Below are 18,238 nucleotides of genomic sequence, written 5' to 3'. Positions count from 1 at the left end.
GAAGTTTATTAAAAAAGAATACCGATTACAATATCTAATTGATACACTTAGAGGAAGGTCAAGCAATGCTTTTTGAGAAATTGTAGACTATTAAAGCTGCATTGAACCTTGAATGCTTGTATGTAGGTTCTGGACAACTGAGGGAAAACTCAGGTATATGCCTCAATATCAAGCATACATTTCAGTATATTAGTTCAGTATTCCACAAATGCTCAGTCTTGGAACTGGTGATTCATGGCTAAACACATTATCTCTTTAAACACACACGCACACGCACACACACACGCACACGCACACACACACACACACACACACGAATATGGTTCATTCTGACTGAAGATCAGACAGAGTGCAGGGGGTCACAGCAATCAAACCTCTACAGTGCTCAAAAGGGAACTAGATGTGGAGAAACTAAAGAATACTCAGAGAACAAACAAATGGAAGCACCCTGTTGCCCCAACGGGTGACCACCAGAGACAGGGAGGTTCATAGGGTAAGAAATTCAAAATACATATGTGGAAAATGCATGTTACCTGTACAGTAACAAGTATGCAGATAAAGGAAGGGTACCCCCATATCATTTCTGGTAGACTAGACTCCAGAATGGATGTCTGATAGCCTCTGTCACCAGGAGGAGAAGGAGAAATATACATTTTACAGAAAACCTCTGGAGGAAGAGAAGCCTTCAACTTTTGCTTCAGGCAAGAGAGAAACAGCACAAAGCCAAGAGCTTTCACATGAGGAGGCACCCAGACACTGTATCTAAAACTGTCAACCTAGGTAACAGTTGGAGAGTGTCTTCTTTTTCTGTATTTTTTAATCAACATTTTTCTACACTACATTTCGATTGCCTTTACATCCTCTTGCAACTTCTTCCAGGTCTGCCCCACCTCTTTACCAATTGTGTTCATTCTGTCTCTGTCTATCTCTCAAATTTTCTTAAGAGAAATGACATGATAATACTAATATATATGTGGCATTAGATTATAAACTAGCAGACATAGATTTAAAAGGAAATGAGAAAATGAGGTAAATGGGATAGGATAGATAGATAGATAGATAGATAGATAGATAGATAGATAGATAGATAGATAGATAGATAGATAGATAGATAGGTAGGTAGGTAGGTAGGTAGATAGATAGATAGATAGATAGATAGATAGATAGATAGATAGATAGATAGATAGATAGATAGATAGATAGATAGATAGATAGACAGGCATATAGATAGATAGACAGACAGACAGACAAACAGACTAATTGGGTAGGAGACAGACTGGAGTAGCATCAGTCATCAGTAGAGGTATAAAGAACCTTGAGAAATTGCTGTTGTCCTAATGAATGCTAGTAAGCTTGAGTTCAGAATCTGAACATGACTGAGAAGACTGCACAGCACAGAGTCAGTAAAGAATGGGAAGGAACGTCTAGTGAAGTGCTGGAGAAGATAGCTACATTGGGATAAGTCTTGTCCTCTGCTTTCAGCTTTCTATGAGATAACAAGAACCATTTCATCTTGGCATGAGCAGCATCTACATAGTAAACACAAATGAATCCACCAGGAGATTTGGAGAATGAACTACTCAATGCTAAGGCTTGGGCTGACTTTCTGCTTTATGTCATTCAGACACTGTGCAGAGGAGCAATATAGAAATGCAAACAGGAAATGAGAGTGAAAGCCTTGAAGTCACATCCCAATTGACAGGACTAGAAAAGGGGCTGCGTGGGATGGCCAGACCCAGCACTTCTAAGAATATACAAGCACAATTGAAAAACACATAAAGCTTCAGAATAATCATACAACTGAGGCCCAGGGAGGCAGCTAAGCCTTCCTTCCTCTGTGAGAAGCAGTGAAGACACCATAACCCACAGCATCTAACAAGACCATATTAGTACTCGGGATGGTTTCTTCACCCATTAGGGACAAGGATTCTTATCCTCTCGTATTGGTAGATACTTTGTGAAGAAATACCTTTGGTCTTCACCCAACCCTGTAGCAGCAGAACAACCCTCACTCTTTGGAGGCATTGGGGATGAATGAGGACTTCTGCAGAGCTAGAATCTACCCAAATCATGTGGGAAAATGCTTTTCATACTTACTGAGCCCACACCTGGTGTCATGGTGGTGTGGGGAAAATGAAGCAATGCTCCTTGCTTCTATCACTAACTGGGGCCAGAAAAGGCCAGCTAAAGAAGATTTAAATAAGAGAATGCCTCTGAGCACAAGGTACAATACCCTACCTTCAGAAATGTTGTACTCTGCACACCCATGTAGGAGGATGCAAAACTAGATGAGAAAAAGCAGTGAACGCACATCTACATCAAGATGGTAGTTGTGGGATGACTTCTTATCAAGACTTGAGACAGTCCTTGGAAGACTTCAGAGAGCAGGTTTGCTCTGCTCTAGGCTAATCTACCCTGGCCTACCCTGGCATAACTGATTTGTGTTGCCTCACACTTTTTTTTTATTAACTCGAATATTTCTTATATACATTTCGAGTGTTATTCCCTACATCCAGCTCCTGTCGGTCTGCACTTCTTTGCTTCATCCATCTTGTCTAATTGGGTGGCTGTATATGTATGGGCCACATGTGGGGCAGGCTCTGAATGGGTGTCCCTTCATCTCTGTTTTAATCTTTGCCTCTCTCTTCCCTGCCTCACACTTTTCAAGAGAGGTTTTAGACTTCCAATCACCCAGTAACTAGCTCTTCTTCACCCTTTCTACCCTGTCTTCCCAAGCCTGAAGCCTATCACAGTGAGAGGCCAAATGGGTCTGGTGTCCCCCTGGGGCTTTGTCTGTTTTAATTCACACATATTTTGGAATCTAGGCATCCTGAACCCTCCAATTACGTTCATGCTCTCACTTTTGTTTGCTTGTAGTTTTCTTTGTTGCGATGTTTTTGGTGGAAGTGTTTGAAGGCAAGCACACAGCTGCTGTTGCCTCTGTAAGGTGGAGAAGGGAGTCATCCTTGAGGAATTTGGTTGAAGAAGTAACAGGATATTTCTAGAGATCCTAGGAGAAAAGAGAATTCCAAAGTCTGAGAACATACCTGGATGTTCCCACTCACTGGAAATATCCAATGAAAGATAGACACCCTGGTAACACTGACAGAAAGGATTCTTTTGTACTAGGAATCTGAAATATTCCAACAACACAATAATCCAAGAGTCTCAATTTAGTAGACTGTTCCAGACATTATAAAGAAATTAAAAAGTAAAAAACTTCATCAAAGAAATATAAAGATACAAACAGAACTCCTAGAACTAAGAGTCATGACTAACTTAAGAGTTCAGTGGACAGCCATGAGACATCATTAGTCAGTGGGTGAATGGAAGAATGAGCTGAAGAAGACACAGAAGGGCAGTTTTTAAAAGATACTTCACTTGAAAATAAAAGTCACTGTCTTCCTGTTCTCCACCATGGCACAAGATCAAGGTGAAAAGGAGAACCCTGTGCGGGAACTGCCTTAATATCTGCATGGAGGAGAGTGGAGACAGAATGACCCGAGCAGCCAAGGTGTTGGAGCAGCTCACAGGCCAAAGCTAGATACACCATCAGGTCCTTTGGCATCCAGAGAAATGAGAAAATCTCTGTTCACTGTCCGTGGGGCCAAGGCAAAGGAGATTCTGGAAAAAGGCCTGAAGGTGCGAGAGTACAAATTATGGAAGAATAACTTCTCAGATACTCGCAACTTTGGCCTTGGGATTAAGGAACACATTGACCTGGGCATCCAATATGGACTGAAGCGTTGGCATCTGTGGCCTGGATTTTTATGTGGTGCTGGCAAGGCCAGGTTTCAGCATCGCAGACCAGAAGCACAGAACAGGCTGCATTGGGGCCAAACACAGAATCAGCAAAGAGGAGGCCATGCGCTGGTTCCAGCAGAAGTATGATGGGACCATCCTCCCTGGCAAATAAATTTTATCCACAAGGCAAATAAAATTTTCTCAGAAAAAAAAGAAAAGAAAAGTCATGTAGAACTTTTAAAAAGTGAATAGAGGTGGAAGCCAGGCTAGGGAAACTCACCAGAGGTCAAACAGCAAAGGAAAAAGTGTTTGGGGAATGCTCAACCACACCCCAGCACATCCATGCCCTCACTTCTTCCCACAAGGCTGAGGGACCATCTCAGAAGATGGGTCAGAGAGACTGAAGGAGTCAGGGGACAGTAGGAGTAAAGCAAAACTATGTCTTCTCAATATGATAAAACCTCTATATTCATAAACTCACAACTGTGCACAAGACCTGCTAAAGTCAACATTCCAGACAGAGTGGAAGGGGTTCATAAACTCCATCTATAATGGAGAATCTATTGCCCAGAAATGGAACCTGAGGGAAGGAGCATCAGTATAAGCACTGGTCCCCTGGTAGGTAAACCACTCCAGTGGATACCCAACATAAATTGGGGTATTTTAAAAAGAGGGATTTGAGAGGAGTTGTAAAGAGTAGAAGATGGGAAATATGATTAAAATACATTTCATGAAATTCTGAACAAAACAATAAATAATATATTAAAATATCTTGGATCTGAAGTACCAGCAGACAATCACTAACATAAATGTTAGAGGAAGCTTCAAAAAAAACAGAAAACAGCAATGAGTGAAAGTGGAAGAATTTATCTATTTTCCCCAAATTAAAAGGGGGCATGAGCTATGTTAAAACAAAAGCACAACTCTCGCGTCAAGGTAAATAAGAGGAAGCTTATTCTCGAGCTCAACCTGGGTATCTGTGACCTCAGGACCACGTTAAGGTGCCCCCAAATGCCAGGTTCCAAATGTGGTAGCAGTTTCATGAAGTGTACTGGGTTCTGTCAATTTTACACACAGAAGAGTCATCTAAAAAAGAGAAAACCTCAGCGTAAGACCTGGCTCCATCGTGCTATCATTATCATTATCATTTTTATTATTATTATCATTATTATTATTAATATTTTACTAATAGTTGATGTGGGAAGTATGCGTACTGTGGATCAGTAAGCAGCATTTTGTCTCAGTTTTCTGCCTTGAGTTCTGCCTTCCCTTAGTGATGGGCTGTGATGTAGATGTGTAAGCCTAACAAAACCTTTCCATCCAGTTATTTTGGTCAGTGTTTTATCAGGACATGGCGTTTTCGTGGGAGCAGAACAAAAGAAGGTAATAAACAAGACACCTTTAAAATGCATGGTTGGAAACATAAGCAGGTTACAGATTAGTGGGAAATCTCTATTTCTGGCTTCAGATTTTTATATTCCCTTAACCTTTGCACTTCTCTGCACTCAATTCCAAAAAGATTTACCTAATAGTCAGAAGAATATTAGGTCACATATAGAAGTTGATGGGAAATAATTTTTACAAGCAACAACCAGCCATTCTCAAAATATTTATATTTTCAACTATGGTAGAATTACTTTTTAAACAAATCAATGCCTAAGAGTCAGCTATTCATGTGAAGAAAATGATCTGTACCATTTGAGTACATCCCTAGCCTCTAGAATTCCATTTCTAATCATTTTTAAAATACCCCATTTATGGAAACAGAGAAGAGGTCAACAACAAGGATTAAAGATGGAGAGGTGTAAAATTAAGAGGCTACCCTTATGGAGACCCAATGTTGTGCGTCCTTGTGATGGGAATGGACAGTGTCCAGATCATTAGTGTATGAGTACTGATTCAGTTATTACACAAGCTGTTATCAGTTTAGAAGTCTCTGAAAGGTAAGTGGAATTGGTTATTTCTTACCTTACAGTGACTATGCAATCACTTTAACATGCAGAAGCCTTACCTTTGCATTGTTCTATGTAATACTGAGGAGAGAGAAGAGAGAGAAGAGAGAGAATAGTGTTGGGAACACTGAAGCCTGGGAAAAGAAAAGGCAAGAAACAGGGTTGGAGTAAGTTTAAAAGATATACTGTGGGAGCAATTCTGAGATATTCTCAGACAGAAGTATTTACTATTTCTCCTTACAGGCTCCAGTGTAGTCACAGTGCACTATAACAAAAAGAAGAGTGAAGCCAAATTCTCTGTGAGAAAGGATGTTTGGGATGGCCTAAGATGAGGAACAACATCAAAAACAAAGATATATGCATACAGTGCCTGGACAGCAGCAGATAGGAAACATCGCTTACCTCCCACTTCACACTGGCTTCCAGCATTCATTACCAAATACCTGGATTTAGCATGGCAAATGTTAGGAAACAACAACTTCATAACAAATAAATAAATAAATAATAAATCAATCAATCACCAGAATGTGAATCAGATGGTATTGTCATTGCTGTCATTAGATTTTGGCATTCACAAGACCAAGATAAAATATCTTTTGGACTGTGTTCAAAGCATGATCAACGTATAATAATTTAAAAAAAAAAACAAAATAGAGAAATGGATACACTATGTAAGAATAAAAATACTACAATAAAGCAAAAAATACTTTTAAAGTGTCTTTGATAAGCTCATCCATCAACCACATGTAAAAGAAAATGATCATTCCTCATTATCTATAGAAAATAACTAAATTTGCATCCATAGAAAAAAGAGTGAGACCAACAGAATGGAATATTACACATTATAGAAGTTTTCTGAAGGTGTTATATATTACAAGATGCCAGAAACATGTCAAACAGAAAATGACAAATAAATATTTGAAGGAGTAATGACGCAGAACGTCCTAAAGTCGATGATAAATAGCACTGCGTAGACCTAAGAGCCCAGAAAACCACACAGACAGGGACTGCACTGTGTTTTTCCTTTCTCTTAAGCAACTACATTTAATCATTAATAACAAATAACCGTAGTCAAACAAAATGTAAAGAAAAGTTCTAATCCAGAAGGCAGAAGAGTGAAGCATCTGCCACATCCAGGAGCACAGGTGACCACACCAGCGGACTTCTCAATGGAAGCCAGAAAAACAAAAACAAAAACAAAAACAAACAAACAAAAACCCAAAATGAAATGAGAATCAACATTTTGAAAGGAAAAGAAATGCCAGTCAAGACTTCTATATACTTTTGCTATTTCTGTGATAAAACACCTTAACAAAAGCAACTGAGAAGTCATCTTTAAAATATAAATAAGAAATATTGAAAGATATGCAAAACCTGAGGAAGTCCATAGTCAAAAGAGTGCTGTATAGAAAATATTAAAATAAGTTCTTCAGGAAGAATAAGCATGGGAAACCATAAATCTAAACAACAAAGGAAAAGGAAAACCATCAATTACATAATAAATGTAAGTTAGACTGAATAGTAAATGTTTATTTGCTTGGTTGCTTGTTTCCTGGAACAATAAAACTAAGCAGTTTGCTAAGCGAAGTCGGCATGCAAATCAGGAAAATCACCAATGGCGCTGCCATGGAAACAGAAGGGAGTATGCGACTATACGGTCTTGTGCTACATATGGAATTAGGTAGGACTATTATTATAATAAAGATTCAGTTACTTCAAAAAATTCATTGTAACTCTTAAACTAAATAATAATTTTGGTAAAGATGTGTGTTTATAATTCTAGCACAGGGGAAATTGAGACAGGGGCATCAGGAGTCAGTGGCCATCCTAACCTTCATAATGATATGCTATCTCAAAATAAAAACAAACTGTATTTTAAAAGTACAGTAATGTATATCCTAGTTACTTTTCCTTTTTCCATGATAAGATACCTTAACAAAAGCAACTAGGGTAAAGGAGAAAGAGGTTATACCTGCTCATGTTTCAAGGGTTCATCATCGCAGGGAAATGAAAGTGACAGGAGCTTGAAGATGTTGATCAAGTCACCTCCACAATCAGGAAGTACAGAAGGAATGCATGCTCCTGTTCAACTCTATTTCACCTCTTATTCAGTTCAAGATTACAACCATCACACCAAGGAGTGATACCAACCACAGTGTGTGAGACTTTCTTCTTGCCTACATTCACATTAACTGTCTCAGGACCTTTCTGTGTGAAAAAAAATACCAGAAATGGAGCTGTTACTATGATATGCCTGACTGTGTGGTTTTCAGGCCACTGGAACACATTTTTGGCTAGAATTTGCAAAAGCAGTAGTATTCACCCATTGCTTCTTTCTACTGACTACTTGATGTCTACTTATAACCTCCATGTTCAGGCACACCCAAGCACAGGCAAGCAAAAATTCACATGTAACATATTCACACATGCACAAACAGAACAACTTTAAAAAGTTTCCATGTGTGTGAATTTTAGGTGAAAGTGCGCTACTCATTCTTGAGGAAGAGCAAATGGCAGATCCGTTGGACACGAACCATGTCCTCTTTTATGTCTGCTCTGTAGTTCTCATTCTTGCATTTTATCAGTCTCTGTCATTTGTCCATTTGGTATTTCATGGCCCTATTCAACACACAATAGTCTTAAACCCAAACCCATAAAAATAAAAAATAAGTGGATGCATCTTGTCATCAGGCCTGGTTGTTATCAGGCTTTCTGTACAGACCATTTTGAGTGCTGCCTCTTATGAATTTACTGGATTCGAGCCTCACGTCATATTTATCATAGTATCACAGTTTCAGAGCAAATTATAATGTGAGCCTTAGGGATAGCAATCCCACACTTAGGATATTTTACAGAGGTCACAGAATAAAGGATTCCCATCCCCATCTTGGTGATAATACACAGTCTACAGCCAGACACTCAGGGGTGCAGGGTAAATTATGTTGAGCATCTTCATGACTGACTGAATCAGAAAGAGTGGAGTGTCTCAATTCTCTTTCAGGAAGTGACATGATGGGAATCGGGGACTTATAGACATGTGAAGAAATGGATCCCCTCAAAAAGAATTGAAAGACTGTATTTACTTCACCTAGCAGGCACTTGAAATCCAAGAAGGATAAGAACGATGGTGTCCAAAAGCAGATGGCAGCCACATAGTTGCTGGCAATTGACAATGCATAGCTCATCTATTTTATCAGAAAAATATCTCCTGGAGAAAATAATCCTCTTGTTTTCCAAAGCATAATATGTAAGACACATTTTAATTTTAACTTCTCCTCAGTGGCAGTGACCCCTCCTGCCCTCTCCATTTTATAAATTATTGACAAAGCGTCAGGAAAACTGTATTGTACAGCAGCTAATTGGGCCCTGTGGTCATTTCTCCACAGCCTGAGACGTTGGCTGGTTTCGGTTGGAAGTCTCTGCTGAGATCCTAGCCCCACATTCTGAGAATTTGAACAAGTTTATCTTTTCTATTTGTTTTTAAGCGCAAATGTTCCAAGACTGGGACTTGGCAAAGAATGGCAAGGTTGAGATATTTGCTTGCTAAGGAAAGAAATGAGGTTCAGAGTTGGCATTTCGTATGGAATTCAATTTGGAATGTATGTATAAGAGAAAAAATAGACATTAGATAATTTTTAGATGAGAGGAAATGAGCATTTTATATACAAAATTAATCTGTTATGAGGAAACTTGTAAGAGTGGGAATGTGGAGCTAAAATGTCATCATTATCAGGCCGTGTCTTGTTACTTATCAGGCCGTGTCTCGTTACATATGTTGAGCTTTAAACTGACATTAGACTTTTAAACATTTAAGAAGCCTTCCTTCTGTCTGGGCAGTAAAAAGTGGGGGCGGGGGCTATTTTCTCTGAACTGATTGGGTATAAAATGACAAGGCTGTGGCTTGTTTTGGTCGGCTAATGGAACACTTGGCTGTCTCTTTCGGAGTTCTGTATTGGGTAAGAGCTGTGAGATCAGAAGCTATTTTATCAGCTGGCTTCTATTCGTGCACTGCACTGTGACCAAAAGACACTGGTCACAGGAAACTGACTGACGTGCCAGTTCTTTGCACCATTTGCACCATGGAGGCAAATCCAAGCAGGTGACTACCACACTTGAATCGATCTAGTAACCACAAAGGAACTTTTGAAGTATACATAGGCATTTTTCTACACAGGCTAAGAAATAAATAGAGAAGACAGGGATTCCATTACTTTGCAATTCCCAAGTTCTTTCCATTTGTAGTGCTCTAACTGAAATATGGCTTTGGACATGTATGTGTGTCTGCCTGTACACATGACATGTGTGTATGTGAGTGTACATGAAAAGGTAAATAGATGTGACTATCTATTTTTCTGCTTTCTATACAAAATTTTCTTTTAAAAATACCATTAAGGGCTGGGGAGATGGCTCAATTGGAAAGAGTACTCGCTGAGTAAGTATGAGAATTTGATTTCCTGCATCAACAATGAGGCATAACACGTGAGCCTATGACCTCTGCATTGGGTAGCAGGGAGAAAGGAGGATCATTGGAGTTCATGGTCTGCTGCATTATGTGAAAACCTGCAAGCCTCCAGTTCAGTAAGAGACCCTATCTCAAGGGAGTAAGGTGGGACAAAGTAGAGGAAGACACCTGATGACCTCTTCCACATGTGCTCTCTCTCTCTCTCTCTCTCTCTCTCTCTCTCTCTCTCTCTCTCTCTCTCTCTCTCTCTCTCTCTCTCTCACACACACACACACACACACACACATGGGGGAGGAGGGAGACACTAAAATCTACACATATGCATACTACACACAAATAAAGAATATTGTTTCATTGTTCACGGTGATAAAGTACTTAAGACAGGAGAGAAGGTTACTTAGCTCTAAGAGGGCATCAGGTCCCCAAAGAAAGAATATAAAGAACAATAATGAATCAGCTGAAGACTGTGAAACAACTGTTGGTCAAGACAAAAAGATACTGGGGTGAGTAAAATAGCTCGGTTGGTTACGTTAATGCTGCCAAGTCTCATTACCCAACAACTCAAGTTTAGTCTCCTCGACTCATGTAATTGAAAACAACTGATACCTAAAGTTTACCCTGATTGTTCCACATGTGCTTGGACACACACACACACACACACACACACACACACACACACCATTTATCAGTAACTAAAAAAATGTGTGTGTGTGTGTGTGTGTGTGTGTGTGTGTGTGTGTGTGTGTGAATTTCACATCATGTACCTCAATCCCACTCATCTCCCCCACCCTCCTGGCCATCCTCCACCCTTACAACCACCTCCCCAACAGAGAAAAATGTCATTGTGAAAGTTTAGTGTGTCATAGTGTGTTCCACAGTACACATGCAAATGTTCATTTCAATGACTCAATGGCCTTTGACTTCTGCTACTCTATTGATACTGGAACCCCCTGGATCTCATCTTAGATATCCTTTTGTTGCCCTGTGTCATTTTGATTCTGAAGGACCAGCCCGTTCATGCATTCTGGCAGTTCATTGATGGGCAAGGTGTTGGGGTGGGCCAGTTCAAATCCCCAGATCTGAGCCTGAGAGGTATCCGAGATGGTCAGCCGGCCAGCTCTACTGCTCTCCTGCCCCCAGGGTGGCTAACCTGCAGCCCCTACCTCCAGGATCAGCTCTACTGTCCTGTCAGGCAGAGCTGCTCTCCAAGTGACAGCAAGTAGGTGCACTTGCTACGCAGCTTTCTTGCTACAATGATCTGGGGCCAGCTCTCCTGCCTGCCTCAGGTGGTAAGGGATGAGGAAGGGGGTCCATCTCACCCTTGCCCATGTCACCACACATCAGACAAGTGTCAGGGCCAGCTTGACTGTAGCCCTGCCGCCAGGGTCAGCTCTACTGCTCTACCCATATGAGGAGTAGGGCCCATTCTTCCAAGTGTTTCAGCTTGTAAGGGACAGGGACAGCTCTTTTGCTGTCATGACCCCAGGGCCAGGTTTCCACCTGCCTCAGGTGGTAAGGGGAAAGAAGGGAGGGGAGTAAATCATCCCATGGGAGAAAAACAGCCTGACTAACCCTTTCCTCCCATTTCCTTGGGGGACAGCTCACCAGAACTCCTTCAATGTGCAGGCCTGCTCTCCCTACCCCTGCAGCCCACTAGAGCAGTTCTCCTGCTCTCAAGCCCTCACAGCTAGCCCTCCCACAATGACCAGTTGTGAGGGGTAGAGCCAATTCCACACAACCCTGAGACATCAACACGTCCCCAGGCAGCAGGCCAGACCAGAGATATCTGCCTGGTCTTCGGTGATAACAGATCCCTGCTACTGCACAGCCGTGGACTGGCATGTGACCCCTGGTAGCAGCGTAGTCCAGTACCGCACTATGGTCCCAGGTGGCATCACCAGCTACTCACATAAGTTTGTTCCTCACCTGGAGTCTCTAGTTCTGCCTCTCTTTGTGGTGCCCACATTCTTTTGTTTCTTTTTCTCCTCCATTTCTCTACCATTTACTTGTTCATTTTAGTGGAGCCTGGGGTTGTCCCAGGAGTGGTCTCAGGAGTGCTATGACCCATTGGTGCATTCTGGCACCAGGCAAGATTAAATAACTTGGACCATCTCTGTTCTCGCAGGCCTGTGCAGTGGCTTGATGATGATCTCAGACTAGCTCCCTATCCGGGCTAGCCCCATGCCACCTGTCTGGTGGTTATCCTGGGTTCACTCTTTGCCTTCCTGAGTGGCCCCCTATCATCTGTTTGGGGCTCAATCCCAAATAGGGTTTGTGCTCATTCCATGCTCTGAAGACCATTTGGCCTGTGCACTGATGAACAGTGGTCATTTTCAGGGGATATTAGGCAACTAACCACTCATGTGTTCACAGGTCAGAACACCGAACATAAACAACCTCTGTTCTCTCTGCCACCTACTGATGCACAGTTCATGTGACTCAGCAGACACACGTGCACTGCCCCTTGGGGCAGGAGGTAGTTAGTACACTTTTTAAACGTAAAGATAATGGCAGTGGTTGGTTCCAGATGGGACAGCCTAAGGTCCCACAAAAGCACATAAGAGACAGTGATGATAGTGGTCCACAGAAACTAACTCAGATTTGATAATTTCAGGAAGTTTTTCCTAGGGAAATATTGCAGAGTATTATTGTCCTTCCTCCAATAACCTTTCCAAGTTTAGGGGTTCTTAAATATTCATACTTATGTACATGTATTTGTATGTGTATGTGTATTTGTGTGTGTGTGTGTGCATGTGTGTGTGTGTCTGTGTGTGTGTGTGTGTGTGTGTGTGTGTGTGTGTGTGTACCCTTGCATCTTACATATCTAATTAGGTTGAATTCTATGTAAAATGGGCTCCTATGAAACGCATGGTCCTTTCCAAGGAGTGTCAACCCTGAGGTGGGGCTTTGGTTCTTGTGCTAGAGAGAAGGTTCAATTCCTGACACTCATGGCAAATCACAACTCCCTATAACTCCAGTTCCAGGGCACCTAACATCCTCTTCTGGCTCCCTTGGGATCCAGGGACACATGTGGTGCACAGATATTCTTGCAGGCAAAACTCTCATACACATAAAATGAAGTAAATATTTTCTATTTAAAGAGTGTCTTCTTGCTTTCTTGCCTGCTCTCATTAAATTCTGACTGCATAATGTCCTATGGTTCCATCTGAGTCTTTCTCTTTAGAGAACACAAAACAAAGATTGCTGCTTGTCAGGGACTGGACTGACGGACTAGTCAGATTCCTGAGAAGGGCTTGACCTTTTCAAAGAAAGAACATGTCCCCGGAAGACTGTTGCCTCCTTGTCTAAGGAGAATATCTTGCGGTTTAGAGATTCACCTTATGTCCTTGGGCACTTCCCAGTACTCCTCCACCCCCCTCCCCGCCCTAAGCTTCAGTTCCTGCTTCAATTCCTGCTTCAGAGCTTTAAATGCTGTACATTCCTCTCAATAAACAGACCTTGACAAGGACACTGCTTGGTCTTGCTCCTCTTTCTTGTCCGTTCTCCCGCAGGTGTGGATCCCCCTTGACCCCCACAAATAACTGGGTCCCAGCTGGCGGGGGCAGCTGCTGGTGTGGACACAAGAAGCCACTCAGTTTTCTGGCCATTCAGTTATCAAATGCTTCATAGTGCAATACTACGCACTCGCTTCCTGCTTGTTTCAGCAAGGTATGCTTTAAACTGTAATGTCCTTTTTCTGTTTTAGATTCTTTAAATTTTCTGTAAAATTGATGTTTTATTTTGGCTAGCAGTTAAGGAGCTCTTAATGATGAGTAGGAACAAAACAAGGTCATTTTTAAGATAAAATTATTAATTAAAATGGGGGAAATATAAAGGATGAGATTATTTGAAAAAATAGATGCAAGAATATTTTCATATAAGCCCTCTGGATTTTTTTTTGTACATACCCAGTTCTTAAATGCCCAGTGTGTCTCAACACAAGAACTCAGTAGATTTTCAAAACAATACTTTTCAGAAAAAAAGCAAATAAAAGAGTTCATTTCAAATCATGCCTACGTTAATTTGAGTATATACTGATTTCACTTTACTGGTTAGATCTAATTTTTTCAAAAGTACTTACCAAGGCACATCATATAAGAGCATTTCTAGCCACGGCTTAATGAAAAATTAAAACTGGAGGATGTCACTTGTAAACCAAAGTTCTAGATAAACAAGGATCATCTATATCTAGACACTCTGTTCCTTCCCATCTAACTCGACAAGGAGCAGTTTCAATTTGAGGAAGAAAACTGCAGTGAGCTGTATTGGATTTGGGCCTAGCCGCTTTGTGAATGCATAGCTCAAGGTGGCTACTTGACTCTGGGCTGCATGGCCACAGAGGTTTAACCTTGAGACGACTGCCATACGGACATGAGATTGTTGAACTAAGAGCCTCTCCCAGGAAGACCCTGGGAGCAATGACAGGATGTTTCAGCCTGAGCAAAACACCGGATGTCCCTGAGCAGATTCCTGAGAAGGGTTTGACCTTTTCTAAGAACATGTCCCCGGAAGACTGTTGCCTCTTTGTTATAGGAGGATATCTTGCAGTATAGTGATTCACCTTATATCCTTGGGCACTTCCCAAACTCCCCCACCCTAAGCTTCAGTTCCTGCTTCTATTCCTGCCTCAGAGCTTTAAATGCTGTACATTCCTCTCAATAAACGAGACCTTGACAACAGAACTCTTGCTTGGTCTCCTTCTTCTCTTCACCCCCATTTTGGCCCACAGGTAGAAAGCCTCTTCGGGACCCTGAATAACTGGGTCCCCGCTGGCGGGGACAGAAAACAGCTTCTCTTGACAGGGTGGTCTCACACCCTATACACTCATTATTCTTAGCTCCTCTCCATATCTGTGCTGATGTAGCCAAGGCATGTGAAGGTTCATCTTTGTTGAGTCAGGGAAAATAATTTATTTTCATTTAACCTATGATTGCAAAACTTTAAGACTGTGATGAACAAAAATACTTTCATATTTCCATATTTCCCATAATGACTAACTCTTCTTCAGTGTTGTCTTTTCTCTAGATAAGAAAGTTTATCAGTATGTCTGGCTGTATTTATAGGTCATGCCAACTTCTAAATTTTACCCATTCTCACCATGAGACAGTCCTTAGATATCTATTTTATTATTAAATGCCAAGTGATCACTAATAGCAATTGTCTGTGTTCCTCTAAGATTGTGTAGTTAAAAAGAAGAGAGTCCACAAGAGGTACTGGGATAGAGCTCTGAACTATCAACAAACACTGAAGCAAAAACATTTTACTTGTGGTAGCGTAGCAAGTTAATATAACTGATACAGGGAATGTTGGATTCACTTTGGGATTCTTGACCTTATTAATAAGATATTGAAGAATGAAAATGCAAGAACTTGTTAGAGTTTAAAAGAAAGACCTCAGGTCACAAGCTATAAAACACAGATGCCCAAGGTAGATAAAGGAGGAGAGAAATAAAGAGGGCATGCCATTTAAACTGGAGGTCAGACACATGGAGAACAAGAAGCCACATGGCCTGGAGGCAGGTTTTAGAGAAAGAATAAGGAAGTCCAAAATGCTGGGGGGGAAGTCCAAACTAATTAAGAAAATATGCTTTTTAAGGAGTCAGGAAGGAAAAAAAGAAAGGTTTCACTCTCCTGAATAATTCAGAAAACCAGCTGAGTTAGGACTACATGTGGTCTAGAAACTACAGTACTGGGTGTGGTGTGGTGTGGTGTGTGTGTGTGTGTGTGTGTGTGTGTGTGTGTGTGTGTGTGTGTGTGTGTGTGAGTGTGTGTGCAGGGCCTATGTCCTGGGAAGAAGAAGTTCAGTATCTCATTAAAGGACTATCTCTTCCAACTGTGCCTTTATCACGGCTGAAGGAGAGCCCACATTCCTAGGGATAGTCATTTAACCAGTTGACCCAGCACAACTGTAATATGATGTCTCCACCAAAGCCAGGGATTCTATTTATTCTCTTGACCTTGATCTTTTCTACTGTAACATAGTCACAAGAAAATGGTCATAGAAAAGATCATTGTCAGAGTGAAACCCTAGGCTGCATAAAAGCTTTGGCTTTATGGCATGTGGGTGAAATGAAACTATAGGATTCTTTTGAAAGTCAGTTGTGTTGGATGGTGTTTTGCAGGGGCAAACATGTGAAGAAGTGTTTCCTGAAGTGGAGATAGGTGAATGGCTAAGGCAGATTCATGAAGGAATGTTTGGCTGAAGCAGACACGGGTGAAAATATGTTCTGCTAAAGCAAGTATGTGAAAGGACGTGTGATAAAGGATCCTTTGCTAATGACACACATGTATTGGTCTCCCTTACACTGCATACTTGAGCTCCATATGTCAGGACTCCATAGAGAGAAACACACCAAAAAACTTCTGGTGGTATTCTGCAGTTTCTTGCCACTTCTGTGAACTCGGGACTGATTGACAGAGTGTCTGGAGAGGAAGTAGCTAATACTCAGATTGATAGGTAGAAGTTTAAAGGTTGCCCTCCCCTAGACAAAAGTTTAGAGCAGAAAGAAAGAAACTGGTTGAGCCCTGGAACTGCGATTACACCAGCCAGTTTGACAACTCTCTCCCAGGAACTAGCTGACCAGAAAGTTAGATTAAAATCTTAAAGAACAATCTTGAGAAACAGGAAGCTTCTCCCAGGAACTGACGGACCATAAAGTTAAACAATCTGAGAAACAGGAACCTTCTCCTTGTGAATTTTCACTGGTATTCTCAACATTTTCCAATGACGCCCTCCCTACCACCTTGGGTTGTGGTTTCTTCCTTTAAACTCCCCTTCTCTTACCTACTGGTGGTCGAACTCCACTGCCCCTGTGTGGATATGAGTCTCGACCCCAGTGCACTGGTTCCTATCAATAAACCTCATGTAAATTACAGTAAGGACAGTCTTATGTGAGTTTTTTTTGGGGGGGGTCATGTCATCCCGAGGCTTGAGTGAGGGTCTCCCTGCTCCGGGGGTCTTTCAAGATCTTGTAACATTGACTTACCCCAGAAAATATTCATTCTTCATTCTGTTTAGGAAAATTCTCAATGACCATTTTGGAAAGATAATACTGAAAGAGGAAAAACCATTGGCAGTAGATACTGAAACAATGAAGTTGCTGAAATTATTTTAAGTCATGTTTTGAGAGTATCTCCCCAAAAGAAATACAGGAAAATACAGATAAACAAGTAGAAGTCCTTAAAGAAGAAACACAAAAATCCCTTAAAGAGTTACAGGAAAAAACAACCAAATAGGTGAAAGAATTGAACAAAACCATCAGGATCTAAAAATGGAAATAGAAGCAATAAAGAAATCACAAAGAAGACAACTCTGGAGATATAAAACCTAGAAAACAGATCGGGAGTCATAAACACAAGCATTACCAACAAAATACAAGAAATAGAAGAAAGAATCTCAGGGTCAGAAGGTACCATAGAAAACATTGACACAACCATCAAAGAAAATGTAAATTCAAAAAGCTCCAACCCTAAAACATACCAGGATATCCAGGACACAATGAAAAGATCAAACCAAAGGATAATAGGTATAGAAGAGAGTGAAGACTCCCAACTTAAAGGGCCAGTAAAGATCTACAACAAAATTATAGAAGAAAACTTCCCTAACCTAAAGAAAGAGATGCCCATAAACATACAAGAAGCCTACAGAATTCCAAATAGTTGGACGGGAAAAGAAATTCCTCCCATCACGTAATAGTCAAAATGCCAAATGCACAAAACAAAGAATATTAAAAGCAGTAAGGGAAAAAGGTCAAGTAAGGCAGACCTATCAGAATTACACTAGATTTCTCACCAGAGACTATGAAAGCTGGAAGATCCTGGGCAGTTGTAATATGGACCCTAAGAGAACACAAATGCCAGCCCAGGTTACTATATCCAGCAAAACTCTCAATTAACATAGATGGAGAAACCAAGATATTCCATGACAAAACCAAATTTATAAAATATCTTTCCACAAATCCAAACCTACAAAGGATAATAGATGGAAAACTCCAACACAAGGAGGAAAATGACACCCTAGAGAAAGCAAGAAAATAATCTCCATGCAACAAACCCAAAAGAAGAGAGTCACACAAACATAA

General features: G+C 41.0%; 1 non-coding gene and 1 pseudogene across 1 annotated transcript; one reads left to right on the top strand and one right to left on the bottom strand.

Annotated features, from left to right (window-relative positions):
• Positions 1–3,417: 3,417 nt before the first annotated feature.
• On the top strand, positions 3,418–3,916 carry LOC116884028 (annotated as a pseudogene).
• An 8,581-nt stretch (positions 3,917–12,497) lies between these two features.
• LOC116884085 lies at positions 12,498–12,632 on the bottom strand. The gene has a single exon (XR_004385828.1). It is a non-coding gene; the product is annotated as a small nucleolar RNA SNORA17 (small nucleolar RNA).
• Between the last annotated feature and the right edge of the window lie 5,606 nt (positions 12,633–18,238).

Source organism: Rattus rattus, chromosome 14 (assembly GCF_011064425.1).
Source record: "Rattus rattus isolate New Zealand chromosome 14, Rrattus_CSIRO_v1, whole genome shotgun sequence".
NCBI lineage: Eukaryota > Metazoa > Chordata > Mammalia > Rodentia > Muridae > Rattus > Rattus rattus.
Note: the sequence above shows the minus strand (reverse complement) of the source record. Positions and strands in the feature narration are given on the sequence as shown.